We start from the raw sequence: 17411 nt of genomic DNA on the forward strand, positions 1-17411 counted from the left end.
GTTGGTGAATGGTTCCTTTTAACAGTATATAATGTCCTTCTTTATCCCTTTTGATTAACTTAGTCTTGAAGTCGATTTTATTTGATATGAGGATGGCCACCCCTGCTTGCTTACGAGGACCGTGTGCATGGTATATTTTTTCCCATCCTTTCACCTTCAGCCTGTGTATGTCTTTTCCAATCAGATGTGTCTCCTGGAGGCAGCATATTGTTGGATTTGTTTTTTTAATCCATGATATCAGCCTATGTCGCTTTATTGGAGAGTTTAAGCCATTAACATTCAGAGTTACTATTGATATATGGTTTGTACTTCCATCCATGTTTGATTATTTATCGTTTTTTTTTTTTTTAAAAAAAATTTAGTTTGTTTTTCCATGATTATTTTTCCCCCTCGCCCTCTGTCTTTACCGAGGCACTTCCCTCTGATGGTTTTGGTTATTGTTTTTCATTTCTTCCTCGTGTAGTGTTTTGCTCAAAATGCTTTGCAATGCTGGTTTTCTGGCTGCAAATTCTTTTAACTTTTGTTTATCATGAAAGATTTTTATTTCGTTGTCATACCTGAAGCTTAATTTTGCTGGATACAGAATTCTTGGTTGGCATCCATTGTCTTTCAGTGTTTGAAATACATTGTTCCATGACCTTCTTGCTTTCAGTGTCTGTGATGAAAAATCCGTTGTTAACCTTATTGGTTTACCCCTGAATGTAATCTGTCTCCTTTCTCTTGTAGCTTTTAATATTTTCTCTTTGTTCTGTATATTGGATATCTTCATAACAATGTGTCTTGGCGTTGGTCTACTGTGATTTTGTGTGCTCGGTGTCCTGTATGCATCTTCAATTTGTATATCTGTTTCCTTTTTTATTTCTGGAAAGTTTTCTGTAATTATTTCATTCAGCAGGTTACTCATTCCCTTGGTTTGAATCTCTGTACCTTCTTCTATCCCGATGACTCGTAAGTTTGGCTTTTTTATGTTATCCCATAACTCTTGGATGTTTTTCTCGTGATTTTTTACCAGCCTTTCTGAGTTGGCTAGACTCTTTTCAAGATGAAATAATTTGTCTTCATTATCTGACGTTCTGGTTTCTACTTGCTCCACTCTGTTAGTGATACTCTCAATTGAGTTTTTAATTTGGTTTATAGTTTCCTTCATTTCCAAGATTATGTTTTGATTCTTTTTTATAATCTCTATCTCCTGATAAAGGTGCTTAACTTCTTCTTTTATCTGTTTGTGAAATACATTCTCAATGTGTTCTTTTGCTGCTTGAATTTGCTGTCTCGTATCCTCTTTAAGGTTCCATTCCATCTGTCTAAGGTGTTCCTTGAGTTCTTTATATGACCATTTTTCTGATGACTCTAGTTCCTCCTGAATATTTAGGCTGTCCTGCATTGTTTGTACTCCTTTTCTTCCTTGCTTTTTGAAGCTGCTCATGTTACTTCTTGTTCTGTTTGACTGCTGCGTTACTGTTTACTCCTATAAATTTATTTGATGCTTGGGAGGAAAGGTATTAGAAGGGAATGGAAAAAGTCACTAAAGAGAATGAGAGTAAGCAGGTAGAATTCAAGGAAGGGGGGATAAGATCATTGAAAAGAAATGAAAAGACAAAAGAAGAAAAAAAATAGGAAATAAAAAAAGAAAAAAAATTTTTTAAATAATAAAAAAAATTAAAATTGGAAGAAAAAAAAAAATTTAAAAAAAAAATTGTAAAAAAAAAAAAAAAAATTAAAAAAACAAGAAAGAAAAATGAAACTGAAAGAAAACCCCAAATCAAAATTAAAACAACAACAACAGCAACAACAATAACAACAACAAAAACAACAACAACAACAAAAAAAAAAAAACTAATAAATGCAGTCTTAGAGTTTGATTAACTTCTCTTCCAGTAGGTGGCGCTGTGACCACCAGGCCAAGTTTCTCCTATCAATACGCGGAAACCAATCACTGTGCAGCAGCTCCTCCTCCCAGACTGGGCGAGTCTCCAATCCTGGGTGCCTAGGGCGTCCTCTTGTGTCTAGTCACTTCCCCACTTTTCCTCTAGCCAGGCCCCTCTCACGGGTGCCGCTCACCACAATACTGGGTACACACCAGGTCTGCTGCTCCCGGGAGCCCTGTTGTCATGAATGACTGGGCACACTCTTCCAGTTTGCCATTCCCTCAGACCCTAAGTTTGTAGAGCTTGGGGCTGAGAATCCTCAGCGAATTTTACTGCCCCTCCGGTAGCCACACCCCCGGTAGCTGGTGCAAGAGACCTCAGCTGTCTGCACTGGTGGGAGCGGTAGTCCCGCGCCGGCGGGTCCCGCGCCACCTCTAATTCCCTCGGTCTGGCTACCGTGCTCACGGGAGAGCTGGGAGAGGCCCTTACAGGAGAGCTGAGATTGGCCCTTAAGGTTTCCCCGATGTGTGGAGAGGGAAGGCTAGCGAATTACACACCTGTAGCCGCAGGTTTCAATGAAGTTATCTCCTCCGCCGCAGTCTGATGACGTCAGTTGTCTGCCATGGTGGTATCTCTTGCAAATGGCGACAGATCGTTTCCCTTTGCCGGGTGACCAATGCAATGGGTGGGTCCTTACTGTCTCTCCCAAGCCCCGTTTCACACCTGTGGCCACTACCTATGAAGGCTCGGTTGGCATTTACCTCCGTAGGATCAGAAGGGCTGACCGGTTGTTTCAGCCGGATGGATTAGTGCTGAGTCACAGCTGTTTGTCTGCGGGAAGCAGGCGAACGGGAGCTTGAATTCAGCCGATCCAGGTTCAGTGTGTGTTCTGAGAGGCCCAGACTGCTCGTTCCAGATCCACGTCAGCTCAGCATTGCCTAGTGATCCTCAGCAAACAGAATTAGGCTGTTTACGACTCCCTATGCCTGCACAGCTGAAGAGGTCAGAGACTTGATCTCTCCGCGCCCGCCGCCATGTTGGAATCTTAATCCAGGAATACGTACTTATTTTTCTTTTTTTTTAATATTTTTTTAGTTATAGTTGGACACAATATCTTTCTTTTATTATTTATTTATTTTTATGTGGTGCTAAGGATGGAACCCAGCACCTTGCATATACATACTAGGCGAGCGCTCTACTGCTGAGTCACAACCCCAGCCCCACGTAGTCACTTTATTAAGGACAAAGTAGAGTATGGTTCAGCTTACTGGAAAAGGGGAAATGGATCTGAATAGACATTTCTTAAGGAAGACATACAGATGGCCAAGGGTTTTACGAAAAAATATTTAATAACATTAATCATCAGGTAAGTACAAATCAAAACCACCTTGGTAATTGCCTCATCCTCGTAAGAGTGGCTATTATCAAGAATGAGAAATTGTAAAAAAAAAAAAAAGTAAATAAAATAAAATAAAATTTAAAAAATAAAGAAATTATACTCCATCTATGTATGATGTACCAAAGTGCGTTCTACTGGCATGTATAACTAATTCGAACGAATTTTCTTAAAAGAAGCAAAAGGTCAAAAAATGACTAAAAACAACAAGTGGTGGCAAGGATGTGGAGAAAAGGGAATTCTTGCACACGATTGGTAGGAATGTAAATTTGTGCATCCATTAGGGAAAACCTATGAAGATTCCTGAAAAAATGCTCAAATGGGGACTGGGGGTGTGGTTCAGTGGTATAGTGTTTGCCTAGCATGCACGAGGCCCTGGGTTCGATCCTCAGCACAATAAATAAATAAATAAATGTTTAAATAGGATTACCATCTAATCCATCAGTCTCATTCCTGGGTATTTATCTGCCGCAGTCCGGCTGCAGCAAAATAACCGGGGGGTGACGAATAACTTGTGTGCGTTGATACAGCAGGAATAGGAGCCGTTTATTGTAGGACAACAGAGCTATTTATACATTTTGTACAGCTTATCATAATTAGCATAAACTAGATACATCAGTCAACCAATAAGGAATCTCCACACTTAATGGCTCGCTTTTGTTACTTCTCAAACCACTCCCTCTGGCATTTTGCCAGGCACCATCCAGACTTGTTTACGAACTCTAACATTCCCCTGGCAAAATACCAGGTGTTATTTTGACTTGTCTACAGACCTTAACATTTATCAAAGGAAATGAATTCAGTATGTTGAAGGCATCCACACTTCCATGTTTAGTGCAACTCTATTCACAACAACCCAGAAATGTAAACAATCTAAGTATCCATCAACTGACAAATGAATAAAGAGTATACACCATGGAATACTATTCAGCCATAAAAAGAATGAAATATTGTAACTTGCAATAATATGGAACTGGAGGTCATTATGTTAAGTGAAATAAGGCAGACACCAAAAGACAAGTACTACTTGATCTCACTCATGTATGGAATCTAAAAATTGATCTCACAGAAGTGTATAGTAGGGTGGTGGTTACCCGAGTCTGTGGGCAGTGGGAGGATTGGCATTGAGGAAGTGTTGACCAATGTGTACTAAGTTACAGTTAGATAAGACTCAAGAAGTTCTGGTGTGCTATTACTCAGGAGTGTGACTGTAGACAACAATAATGCAGTATATATTTCAAAAAGCTGGAAGAGCCAGGTGTGGTGGTACATACCTATAATCCCAGCAGCCTTGGAGGCTAAGGCAGGAGGATCACAAGTTCAAAGCCAGCCTCAGCAATTTAGTGAGACCCTGTCTCAAAATAAAAAATAAAAATGGTTGGGGATGTGGCTTACTCGTTAAGTGCCCCTGGGTACCATGGTACAAAAAAAGGAAAGATTTCCAAAACCTTCACCATAAAGAAATTATGAATGTTTGAAGAGATAGATGTTTAATCTGATTTAAACATTACAAAATGTATACGTGTATTAAAACATTACATCACACCTCATAAATGTGTACAATTTTCTGACCAGTTTAAAAATAAAAAAATTTAGTAAATACAAAAAAATCCAAGGATGTAACAAAAGCTGCTTTATGAATTCTTCAAAACTGGGTTTCATTTAAGGAAATATCTACATTATTTTACTGTTCAGATTGTTCTGAATTATCATGAAGATTGTAGTAAATATAGGATAATGTATCCAGCCATTTACTAATATATTTGAGTAAATAAACCAAATTAATACACATAATTTATAGTTAAACAATCATGGTTACTAATAGCTCACTAGCATCTGGTTTGTCTACTTGCTTTTAGAAAAAAAAATCTAGAAAAAAATGAAGGTCCTTAAGAAAATCATAAAAATAAAGTACTTTGCCAGATGTGGTAGAGATGCATGTCTGTAATCCCAGCAACTCTGGAGACTGAAGCAGGAAAATTACAAATTCAAGGCTAGTCTCAGCAACTTAGGAAGACCCTATCTCAAAATAAAAAATAAAAAGGACTTGAGATATATATAACTCAGTGGTAAAACATATATATGTGTGTGTGTGTGTGTGTGTGTGTGTGTTAAAAAAAATTTTTTTACTTAGCAATTTAAGTATGGAGGAGAAAAGAAAGAAAGAAAACCCATTCAACTTAGGACTCCAGCTTATTATAGTCCAAGAAAGAGCCCCAATATATATGAAGCAAAAACTGACAGGACTCAACAATAATAGTGATGGACTTCAGTACCCCATTTTTTTTCTTTTTTTAATATTTTTTTTAGTTGTTGATGAAACTTTATTCTTTTTTATTTACTTATATGTGGTGCTGTGAATCAAACCCAGTGCCTCACACATGCTAGGCAAGAGCTCTACCACTGAGCCACAACTCCAGCCCCAGTACCCCCATGTTTAACAATGAATAGAATCAATAGACAAAAGAAGTGAAGAATCAGAATAAACATATAAGCCAAGCATACCTAATTGACATCTACAGACTATCCCAACGAACATCAGAACACACACTATTTTCAAGTGAATATGGAATATTCTCCAGGACAGGCAATGTGTTAGGCTGTAAAAAAAAAAAAAATTAAACATCCCACTCCTAGAAGACAGTGACTCAAACAACAAATCACAAGGGAAATCAAAATATCCTTTGAGATAAATAAAAATTAAAACACCACATGCCAAAATTTAATGAAATATTGCTAAAGATGTGTTCAGAGGGAGATATTTATAACTACAAATACCTGTGTTTGGAAAAAAAAAAAAACTGTCAAGTCAACCACAAAACCTACCATCTTAAGACACTAGAAGGATAAGAGCAAAATTAAGCCAAAGAAGAAAGAAAAACAAATTAGAGCAGAAAGAGATGTAAGCAACAAAAATGGAAAAATAATAGTGAAAATCAACCAAACCAAAAGATGATTCTTTGAAAAATCAACAAAAGTAGCAAAACTTTAGAGAGACTAAGGGAACCTCAGCAAGACTAACACTGACTTCCCATCCACAACACTGGAGTCCAGAAAGCAGGGGGATAACATGACATATTCAAAGGCTGAAAAAAAAAAAAAAACGCACAGCAAGAATCTTGTATCCAACAAAACTACTCTCAAGGCTGAAGAAAAACCAGGCGGGGTGGCCCATGCTTGTAATCCCAGCAGCTAAGGAGGCTGAGGCAGGAGAATCAAAAATTCAAAGCCAACCTCAGAAATGCGAGACCCTGAGCAACTAACTCAGTGAGACCCTGTCTCTAAATAAAATACAAACTAGGGCTGGGGATGTGGCTCAGTGGTTGAATGTCCCTGAAGTCGATCCCTAGTACCACTCCCCACCCCTCAAAAAAAAATGAAGGAAAAATAAAATTGTCTTGTAGTAACAGTTGCACATTTTTGTGAAGATACTGAAAATTATTGACGTATACACTTTTGAAAGAATGAACTTTAAGGTGCAGTTGGCCCTCTGTGTATCCACAGGGTCTGGATTCCCAGATTCAACCCAGCACAGGTATGCCATTCCATAGTTAGGGATCCAATGCTCCTCAACGTGTACAGACTTTTTTTCTTGTCATTATTCCCTAAACAATATAGTATAACAACTGTTGACCTAGAATTTGCATTGTATTAGGTATTATAAGTCATCTGGAGGTGATTTAAAGTACATACGAAAGCATACGTAGGTTATATGCAAATACCACACCATTTTTAACGGACTTGAGCATGAATGGATTTGGGTATTCTTGGAGGTCCTAGAAGCAATCCTTGTCAGATATCAAGGGATCAACTGTACATTAATTATATCTCAATAAATCTGTTTTGTTTTTTGTGTATTGGGGATTGAACCCAAGGCTTTACGTGTGATAAGCAAGTATTCAACCAGTGAGCTACATCCCCAGCTCTTTTGATCTTTTATTTTGAGACAGGGTCTCCCTAAATTGCCCAGGCCGGCCTTGAACTTGCAATCCTGCCTCAACTTCCTGAGTAACTGTGACTACAGATGTGTGCCACCACGCCTGGCTGTTTTTGTTTTTTATTTTTTCAATGGCTTTACATTCCACCCAAACTTGTAATCAGCACCACTGCCGGCCCTGCAGCTTCTGAGTAATTTTCTGAACTGACCTCCAGGCTGGCCTGCTTGGCACTGGATTCCAGAGATGCTGCTCTGTACCTGATCGTCCCACCACAACCAAACTTCTAGAGGCCCATTTGGGGTGCCGTTGAAAAAGGAGTGACTCCAAGTCTATTGTACAATCAGGGTTAGTTCTTCAACATGAAATCAAACAATGGAAATCTACCAGCTGTGTTTCTCTTCTCCATGAGGTCTAAGGGGTCACGACCTGTGCACACACTAGAAAGAAAGAAATTGCTACCATTCCATCCTGCTCTTGGTTTTGGTGCCTCTTCCACACAAGTGCTGTTCAGGGCACTTTATTTACACACAGTCTGTGGTTCAAGCCTCATCCAGAAAGGCAGGGATGGTTACTCCCGCATTTCACAGAACCAATTCTTAATCACTTTCTCCCTGCTCACTAACTCATGATTGCCTGCCTTACTGCATCTACCTTTTCCCAAAGGACCAGAGCTTTTAAATTTTTTCCTACTCCTTTGGGTGGGGGGGAAGCTCCCGAGAAACACGATGGAAGGTTCTTGACCTTATGGTGGGAGTTGGTTTGGATTTTTGAAAGGTGAGACCCCAGGGTGTGACATCTTACCTAAGCTGGCAGAATGGGAGAGGTAGAGGTCTTGTCCAGACCAGGGAGGGTAACAGTCCCGAGGAGTTAGGAGTCCAGGATAAGAGAGGATCAGGTATGGAGCTGATGCAGGGACAATGACCCCCAGCCACCAGCCCCCACTTCCAGTGCTGGGCCAGAACCTGCCAGGCTGTGGGTTATATCTTCCCAGATTGCTTTTCCAGGAAAGCTAAAAGTGCCCTTTGGGAAACACTGGGAAACTGACTATCCCCAGAGGAGCCAGAAAATCAAGGTGAGCATTGTCAACTCCCAGACTTACCACCTGCCTCTGCTTACTTACCAACACTGAGCCGGCAACTTCCCACCCGAGCAACATTGCCCAACCTTGAGTGCGTACAGCTCCCAATTTGGGAAGCCCTGTTGAGCTACATACATCCCACTCAAGAGGGCCCAGAATCATTGAGTCCTCTACTTGCTCGGTCCTTTTTATTTATTTCCCAAGTCATCTGGCTCTTACTTAATTGCTCTCACATTTCAGTGCTGGGAACATAGGTTTGAAAGTTTTATACAGAAGGGCTGGGATAGAAAACTCACTCGTGGGACCAGGCCATGGGGATTAACTCAGACAGACTCACTTTCCAAGCAGGGATCCCCTGCATAACCTGAGCCACACCTCCGGCCCTGTCCCTCACTCTTGGGTGCCCAGCTGGCTGCTGGTTATAGACGCCAACTCCAGAGGCTGTGGCAGACGCAGCACAAACGCCCTAGAACCGAGTCAAGTGCAGAGCCACCAGGCAGCTCCTGTCCCTTTTGCCCTCAGCTGATCAACACCTATTTATTAAGTGCTTGAGCCTGGCAGGCCCTGAGCTAGGTGGCGGGAGACTGCATGAAGAGGGCGGATGTGGTCGCGGCTACAAGGAACCTCCCTTGATGGTGGGGCTGACAGACAGTGATGACAGATGGTGGCAAGTGCCAGGAAGGAAATCACCAGGGAGGTGTGATAGAAACCAATGAAGATGTCCTTAGAGGCCACAGTTGTGGAAAGGTGTCCAAAGCAGTGATAATGAAGTCAGACCCCCTGGGCCCAGGGACATGGCAGATGTGAACCTCCTAAGACCCCAGAGAACCTTGGGAAATTGAGAGAGATGAGTGGAGCAGGGAGCTGCATCCCAGGACATCAGGGTTATCAAAGGACCAGGCCATACAGAAGAGCTTTTCCAGGAGTTTGGATTTTTTTTTTTTTAAGGTTCCCCTGGCTGGAGGGGTTGGGTGCCTAGGAGTCTAATTAGAAAGCTGTGACAATGACACTGCCGTGAAGCAGTGATAGCCTCCTGAACTGATGTGGGGGGGGGGGTGCGCCAAGAAAGGTGCTGTGCCAGTGTTTTTGAATCTTGCAGGTGGGCAGTGAGATCTGACTCTGAATGCTGCTGTTCCCGTGCTGGTCCCCTCCAGACACTGTGGAGGATGGCATGGTTCAGGGACTGCTTCCAGCCCAGACTGCCCCCTCACTAGCTGGGTGATCTCAGACACAACACACACCTTCCCCAGGACTTCCGAGGAAGTTCAGTAGAGTACAGACCTCTTTCTGCCTGGTTTCTCTCCCTTCTTCCTTGTTAGGCTCAAGGTTAGCCTGCCTGGGTTATACCCAGGTCAGGAAGATGTGCCACTGGGCATGGTAACTTTTCTGAATCTCAATTTCCTCATCTAAAAATGCACCTGGTGAGGTTGCTGCAAGGGTTACGTGACATGATCTGAGGAAAGCAGAGCCTGAGGTTACTCTCCACCCCTCCTTCATCTCCCCTGGGATGCACCTCATACCAGGACCTTGGGCTCTGCTCTCAGGACTCTTAGCTCTCAGAGGGAGCTTCCTTGGAGAGAAGGTGGAAGTAAGTATTAGGAAAGCTGAGGACCTAACAAAAACATGGAGTTTTTTCCTCACCATGTTCAAGTTCAAGTGTATTAACTTTTCGATATACATGAATCCATGAGATGGAAGAGTCCCCACCAAAAGCTCCTGACTGAAACGACCCCGTAACCACTTTCTTGTGTTCACGCCTAAAGATGTTCCATATCTATACAAACAAAAGTCTATAGTTTTTTTGTTTTGTTTTGTTTTTTTGTTTTTTTTGCCATTTTGAGGATCAAACCCAGGGCCTCATGCTTTCCAGGCAAGCACTCTACCCCTGACCGCATTCCCAGCCTGAATCTGCAGATTTTTAGCACAAATGGCTGCATGTTATATATGCCATCCGATACCTTTCTTTCTAAATGTAACAATATACCTTAGAAACCTATCCAAACATATAAAATGTATCTTTTTTGTGGCTCTATAATGTTCCATTTATAGATGTACCATCTTTCATTTCATCAGTACCATTTTTCTGTTTCTAATGTTTTTGATATTTCAAGTGGTTAAGTGGTTCTACAATGAATATTCTGATAATACCTGGTTTTGTTTTTTGGGTTTTTGTTTTGCTTTGGTTTTTTGTTGGTACCAGTAACTGAAGCTAGGAGCAATTAACCATCAAGCCACAGCCCTTTTTCCCTGTCTTTCTTTCTTTTTTTGAACTAGGATCCTCCTGCCTCAGCCTCCCAAATGGCTGGGATTGCAGGCATGCACCATCATGCCTGGTTATACCTGTCTTTTTACATATATGTTAATATTTCTACAGAATACATTTCTAGGGGGATAATTGCTGTGGCAGTTAGCATATATACATTTTGAATCTTAATATGTATTGCCAAATCATTCTGTATTGATAATATCCCAATGTATCTTCTCTCACATGGTAGATCATCAGTGTTATGATTTGGATAGGAGGTGTTCCCCAAAAGCTCCTGTGTTAATGTAGGAATTTTCAGAGGTTAAATGATTTTACTATGAAAACTGTAAGCTAATCAGTCCATCCCAATTTGGATAGACCAACTCTGGATGGTAACTGTAGGCAGGTGGGACATGGCTGGAGAAGTTGGGTCACTGGGTATGTGACCTAGAAAAGTTCATCTTCCCTTCAGCTCCTTCTCCCCTCTCTCTCTGCTTCCTGGCCACCATGAATGCAGCAGCCTCACCCTTCCACCATGGTATCCTGCCTCACCTTGAGCCCAGAGCAATGGAGTCAGCTGACCATGAACAAAACCTCCAAAACCAATTTTAACCTTCATTTCTGTTATTATGAAAGATCATTTGCTTTTGTAAATACAAAAATACAAAAACTAATCCTCATGCATGATTCATATTTTTAAATTTTTGTTTTAATTAGTTATACATGACATTATAATGCACTTTAATACATCATATATAATGGAGTATGATTTCTCATTCTTCTGGTTGTACATGATGTAGGATCACACTGGTTGCAACTAATTATAGAAAGCAGTATAGAGAGTCCTCAGAAAACTTGGAATGGGACCACCATGTGACCCCTCCGTCTATATCCAAAGGACTTAAAATCAGCATATTACAGTGATGCAGCCACATCAATGTTTATAGCAGCTCAGTTCACAATAGCTAAGCTATGGAACCAACCTAGGTGCCCTTCAACAGATAAATGGATTTTTTAAAATGTGATACACACACACACACACACACACACACACACACACACACACACACTGGACTACTCAGCCTTAAAGAAGAATGAAATTATGGCATTTGCCAGTAAGTGGATGAAGCTAGAGAATATCATGCTAAGTGAAATAAGCCAATCCCAAAAAACCAAAAGCTACATGTTTTCTCTTATGTGCAGATGCTAATTCATAATTCATATTTTTAAGGGCTATTTTATTTTCTGACCTATGAACTCCAGAGTCATATCTTTGGGCCATTTTTCCATTAGGTTGGTGATATTTTGACTGTTGATTTCTGGCAGTGTTTTTATATCCTGGTATCTAGACTTTGTGACGTGAGTTAAATATACGATTCCCCGTTTGGCCTTTGACTTTGCTTACAGGGCTTTCTGCCTGGCAGGATTTCTTTTCTTTCTTTTTTTTTGGGCCCCCCCCCCCCCGCTTTATGTGATTGGATCAGACATTTCTTTTATGGTTTCTGGGTTATGAGCTACAGTCAGGAAAGCCTGACCTTCTCCAGGGTTAGAAAGAAAATTTCCCACATTTTCCTCTAGGAGTTTCATGATTTTTTTTTAAACATGTAAATTATCTCTGTAAACTTTGGAATTATCCTGGTTTATGCTGAGGCATTGGTTCAACTTCACTTACTCCTGGATAACTACCAGTTCTCCTGCATTCCCTATTAATAACACATCTCTCCCGTTTCAAGGGACTCCAGTGGAGTGTTGCAGCCTGGTGATCCAGGGCAGATCCCTGCATGGAGGTCATGATGGGATTTAGACTTTTGTACTAAAAGAGAGAGAGTTGGGAAAGGGAGTGTCACTACCAGACTTGCATTTGAAAAACATCACTCTGGTCCCAGAAAAGAAGCTATAATGGCATTGAAGATTTATATGACCCCAGGTGAATCTACCTCATTGCTAGTAGATGTCACCTGCTGGGTCATCAGCCCTCTCTCCAATACTACTTCTGAGTGAATTCCTGTAACTTCTTTTTTCCTCCTATAGGGGTTTCTGTGTTTGATTTTTTTTAATTGGCACATAATAATTGTACATATTTCTGGAGTACGGTGTGATGTTTTGATACATGTATATAATTTGCAGTGATCAAATCAATGTATCACCATCATCTCAAATATGCATCAACTTCTTTGTATTGGGCATATTCAAACTCCTCTCTTTTAGGCATTTCGATATATAATAGATTATTATTAACTACTGTTACCCTATTGTGCTATAGAAAATAGTAATCCTGGGGGCTGGGGTTGTGGCTCAGTGGTAGAGCACTTGCCTAACATGTGTGAGGCCCTGGGTTAGATCCTCAGCACTACATAAAGATAAATAAATAAAGATATTGTGTCCAGGGGCTGTGGCTGGGCCTCAAGTGGTAACGCACTCACCTGGCATGCGTGGGGTGCTGGGTTTGATCCTCAGCACCACATAAAATAAAATAAAGATGTTATGTCCACCAAAAACTGAAAAATAAATATTAAAAAATTATCTCTTTCTAAAAAAAAGATAGTGTCCATCTACAACTAAAAATACTTTTAAAAAAAAAAGAAAAGAAAATAGTAATCCTGCTATCCAACTGTATTTATGTACTGATCAATCAACTGTCTCTATCTTCCCCTCCTTTCTACCCTTCCCAGTCCAGTGAATCTGGGAAGAAGCTCCTCACACATGCTGACCTCTGGGTTCTATGGCCTCCTCTCCTCCAGTGACCTGGACCTCCACATGACCATCACAGCCTTCCACTGCCATGACCTGGCCCAGTTCCTCATCATCATTAACAAAACCTCAGTTCAGAGTCCAGCCCACTCCCTTAGTTCCCTGACCTCACAGTCCTTCCACCTCACCCATCTTCAAATCCATGCATCAACTACCTTGTTCCTTGACCCTCGTCCCCTCCAGCTTACAGCACTCAGTTCCTTCAACCTGTGCCCCTGCTACCCTTTCACCTCTTACTCTCGCTCAGTAAAGCTCCACCTCTGAGCAAACCCAGCCCTCCACATGCCCGGCTCCAGCACCCACGAAGCTCAATTTTGAATCCCAGCCACCCACAGCCTCCTTCATCCTGGTCACCTGGGACTGACAGCCTCACTTCCTACTTCACTAGAGAAGTGGGCACAACCAGAAGAGAACTTCAGTTAAATTCCCACATCCTCAGCCACACACTGAGCAGCACCATGTTCTGCCTCCCTGCCCATTGCCGAGGTTGGAGACTCCATGCTCCCTCATGTAACCTGCACCCTGCTCTGCACCAGCCCCTTCCACCTCCTCGACAGCATTGCTCCAGGAATCTCCCTTTCTCCTACTTGCTGAATCTCTCCCTCTCTGCAGGATGATTCCTGTTCAATTAAAAACTGCCATAGTACCTCTCATCTTAAAAAAAAAAAAAAAAAAACTCTTCTCTGGACCCCATGAACCCCAAAGCATCCACTCCAATCTTTTGCTTCCCCCTGCAGCGCAACTCCTCAAAAGCACTCGCGGTTCACATTCCTCCCTCTTCTCCCCTAGCCTGTCTCCAGTCAGGCTCCCACCCCATCACTGGGCACTATACAGGCAATCGCTCCCTCCTCCCCCTCCTCAAGATACTTTTCACAACATGGTTTTCAGGACTTCCTTCTCTTCTCCCCAACTCCTAACAGTTGGGGTGTCCCTGAACTCCATGTACACCAAGCTGAGCTCCTGATCCCTTCAGCAAAACCCTCCCAGCACAGTCTCCCCACCTCCAAGGATGGCAACTCCATCCTTTGGCCAAAATCATGGCATCTTCCTTGACTCATCCCCTCACGCTCTCCATTCAGTCTGTCAGGAAATCCTCTCCATGCGTCTTCACCACTGACCCAGAACCCAACCACTTCTTTCAGCACTGATCCAGAACCCAACCACTTCCACCCCATTCACTGCTACCTCTGGCTATGGGCCACCATTCTCTCTCCCCTGCATTGCTGCAAATAGCCTCTGGCTTCTACTCTTGCTGCCCCTCATTGTAATCATTTAAAATGCTAGCCAGGTTATATCCTGTCTCTGGTCAGGACCTGACAAGGGCTCCCATCACAGAGATAAGATAAAGTCCCAAGAGTGGCCAGCAGGCCCTCCCCCACCGGCCATCAACCCCAGTGCCTCTCTAGAGCTACTTCCCATTTTTCTCCAGGCCCCTTGGCCCCCTTTCTGCTCCTTAAACACACCAGGCACCCTCCTGCCCTCGGGTCTTCCCTTTGCCTGGTACATATTTTCCCCAGCAATCGGCCCTCCCAAGACCTACACTTCCTTCAAGGCTTTGCTCAGAGGTCATCTCAGGGTGACATTTTCCCCGAACATCCTGTGGAGTATTCCAATCTGCCTCTCCCCAGCACAAATGGTCCCCCCTTCCTTAAACACTAGAGCCTCTCTTCTTCTATAATTCATATCAACTTCCAAGTGATTCGTTATGTTTATGTATCTCATCTGTCACTCTCATTAGAAGGGAAACTCCATTAAGATGGGGATTTTTGCTATTTTCACTGATGTATCCCAGGTACCTAGAACAGTGGTTGGCAGAGGACAGGCACTTGGTATCTGTGGAATGAGTGACTAAGGATGTCAGCTGGGAATCACTGTAACAGTCAAGAGATGGTAGTAAGAGGGATTAGGGTTGTGGAGTTGGAGAGATATCAGTGGTTGGATTCCAGAGTAGGAAACAATGGGCTGATAGTCTCACCTACTTGGGAGGCTAAAGCAGGAGGATAATTTGGGCCTGGGAGTTTGAGACCATCCTGGGCAACCTAGTGAGACCAGGTCTCAAAAATAAATAAATAAAACTTAAAAACAAGCAGAAGAAACAATGGATGCATGAATAGATTGGGGATGGAGAGCATATCCAGGGTGGGTCCTCCTTTTCCAGTTCACACAACTGGATGGGGGTGACATCCTTCACTGAGACCAGGAACCATGGAAGAGGAGCCAGGCTTAGGGAAGAAGATCATAGTGTGATTGTGCACGTGTTGGAGGAAATGGAATCATTCAAGAAGAAATGTTAAATGGGCATCTCGGAAAGGGAGACTGGGATTCAGAGGCACAATCGGGGCTGGAGATATACATTCGGGACTCTTCTGCAGAGGGTAGTCACAGCATGGATAAGATTCTTAAAGAGGACAGAGGAGAAGAGCCAGCAGAGAAGTGAATTGAGGAGATAGAGCCCAGACTTCAGCCTTGAGGAAACTTCACACATAAGACTGAGGCCAAGGAAGTGGGTGGAATATGACATTTTAGAAGCCACAAGAAGCAACTGCTTCAATAACCTTTCAGACAGTCTGGGGATGTAACTCAGTGGTAGAGCAGAGCATGGGTTCCATACCTAGCACCAAAAGAAGTTGAAGGAGGAGAAGAAGGAGCCATCAGTCAGCAGCAGGGATTCAGCCTAGAGGCCGAGTAAAATGAGCAGGAGAGAATGGCTTGGTTCATTGGTGTGGAGGCAGGTCGTTGGAGACCTTGGCGAGAGTCTTTGTGAGAAGGGATGATTGAATCCAAATCAGAGAGTCACAATTAAGTGGAGGATGAGGAGTTCAAGAACAGTGAGCGTGGACGCCTCTTGGATGCATCTGTCTTCGAGGGAGCAGGCAAAGATGGGGTAGTCATAGAAGGGGATTGGGACCAAAAAGTGCTTTTTTTATGAATGGGATTAGAGCGCATTTCAAAGTTGTTGGGAAGGATCTGGCCTGAGAGAGTGAGCTGACTGCAACAGACAGGGAGCGGAGAGGGGAAGGGAGGGACCAGGGGAAGGTGTTGCAGGAAGCTGGCCCTCACTGGAGGTGAGTCAGTCCCTTGGAAAGAACTCATGCATGTGGAGAGGCAGGTGAGCACAGGCACAGGTGGCGTGTACGTCTGGCCTTGGGAAGGTGATGGTGACTCTCCCAAAGCTTTTGTTTTCTTTATAAAATAAGAAGCAAGGTCTGGCTGAAAAGGAAGGGTCGATGGGATGTCCGAGCTGCCAACGCCCTGCTCTGCTCCCCGGTGTAGTTAGGAAAACCACAACCTCCCTGACCCTGTGTTGCCATTCTTGAGGATTAGTATATCGGTTTTCCCAGCCAAAAATCCTGGTCATCTCTCCTTCCTCCATAACCTCGCTTAACCTCCCATTCAGTCACTCAGCAAGTCCCATCTGTCCTCTCTGACTAGTGCCTCCTGACTCTCACCTGTCCGTTGCCACCATCATCCATACAGGGACACCTGCAGGGACCTATGAGCCCTCCTCATTGCTCCCCCATGCAGAACCCATCAGTGACATCCTGCTACCCTTAGGATCAAGCCTTCTCCCGCCTGTCACTTGAAAACAGCCCCCCCACCCCACCCCACCCCAACCCCCACCGCCCCCTGCTCGGCTGGACTCTGTACCCAAGCCCCTCCTCCATTGCATTCTGCTCCATTTCTCTTGTTCCTCAAAATCCCAGGGATCTTGGGGTATTCCATCTCTGCAGCACTCCTCCCTCCATTGCCTCACCCTGTTAACTCACTTCTCTCACCTCCTGCACTCGGCCCATCCCTCTTCCTGAGTCGGCCATCCTGGGGCAGCTCCTGGTTGAGTGCTTGGAACTTCCTGTGCTTCCCCCAGCATGGTTTTCTTAAGTGTCCGTCTGTTGAATAAACATTCCATGAGTCAAAGGTCTCGACCCCTGTACTCACTACTGGGTCCCATTCTTTACCTCCGGCAGCTCCCTGCTCACAGTGGGCCATCCATAATTACTCATTGATCAACTGACCACATGTTGTATGTGGCCTCATTATGCAGTGAGGTTTGAGGTCTCACAGGAACAGAGGAGTCACTGGTTGGGCCAGTACTGGAGCCCACTTTCCAGAATGTATGGCATCACTATCCAACTAC

General features: G+C 43.2%; 1 protein-coding gene across 1 annotated transcript in view; it reads left to right on the top strand.

Moving 5' to 3' along the window:
- The window catches only part of Col23a1 (collagen type XXIII alpha 1 chain), a 361425-nt gene that overhangs the window by 295345 nt on the left and 48669 nt on the right, over positions 1–17411 (top strand). The gene's annotated exons all lie outside the window — the stretch shown is intronic.

This window comes from Ictidomys tridecemlineatus, chromosome 1, assembly GCF_052094955.1.
Source record: "Ictidomys tridecemlineatus isolate mIctTri1 chromosome 1, mIctTri1.hap1, whole genome shotgun sequence".
Classification (NCBI taxonomy): domain Eukaryota; kingdom Metazoa; phylum Chordata; class Mammalia; order Rodentia; family Sciuridae; genus Ictidomys; species Ictidomys tridecemlineatus.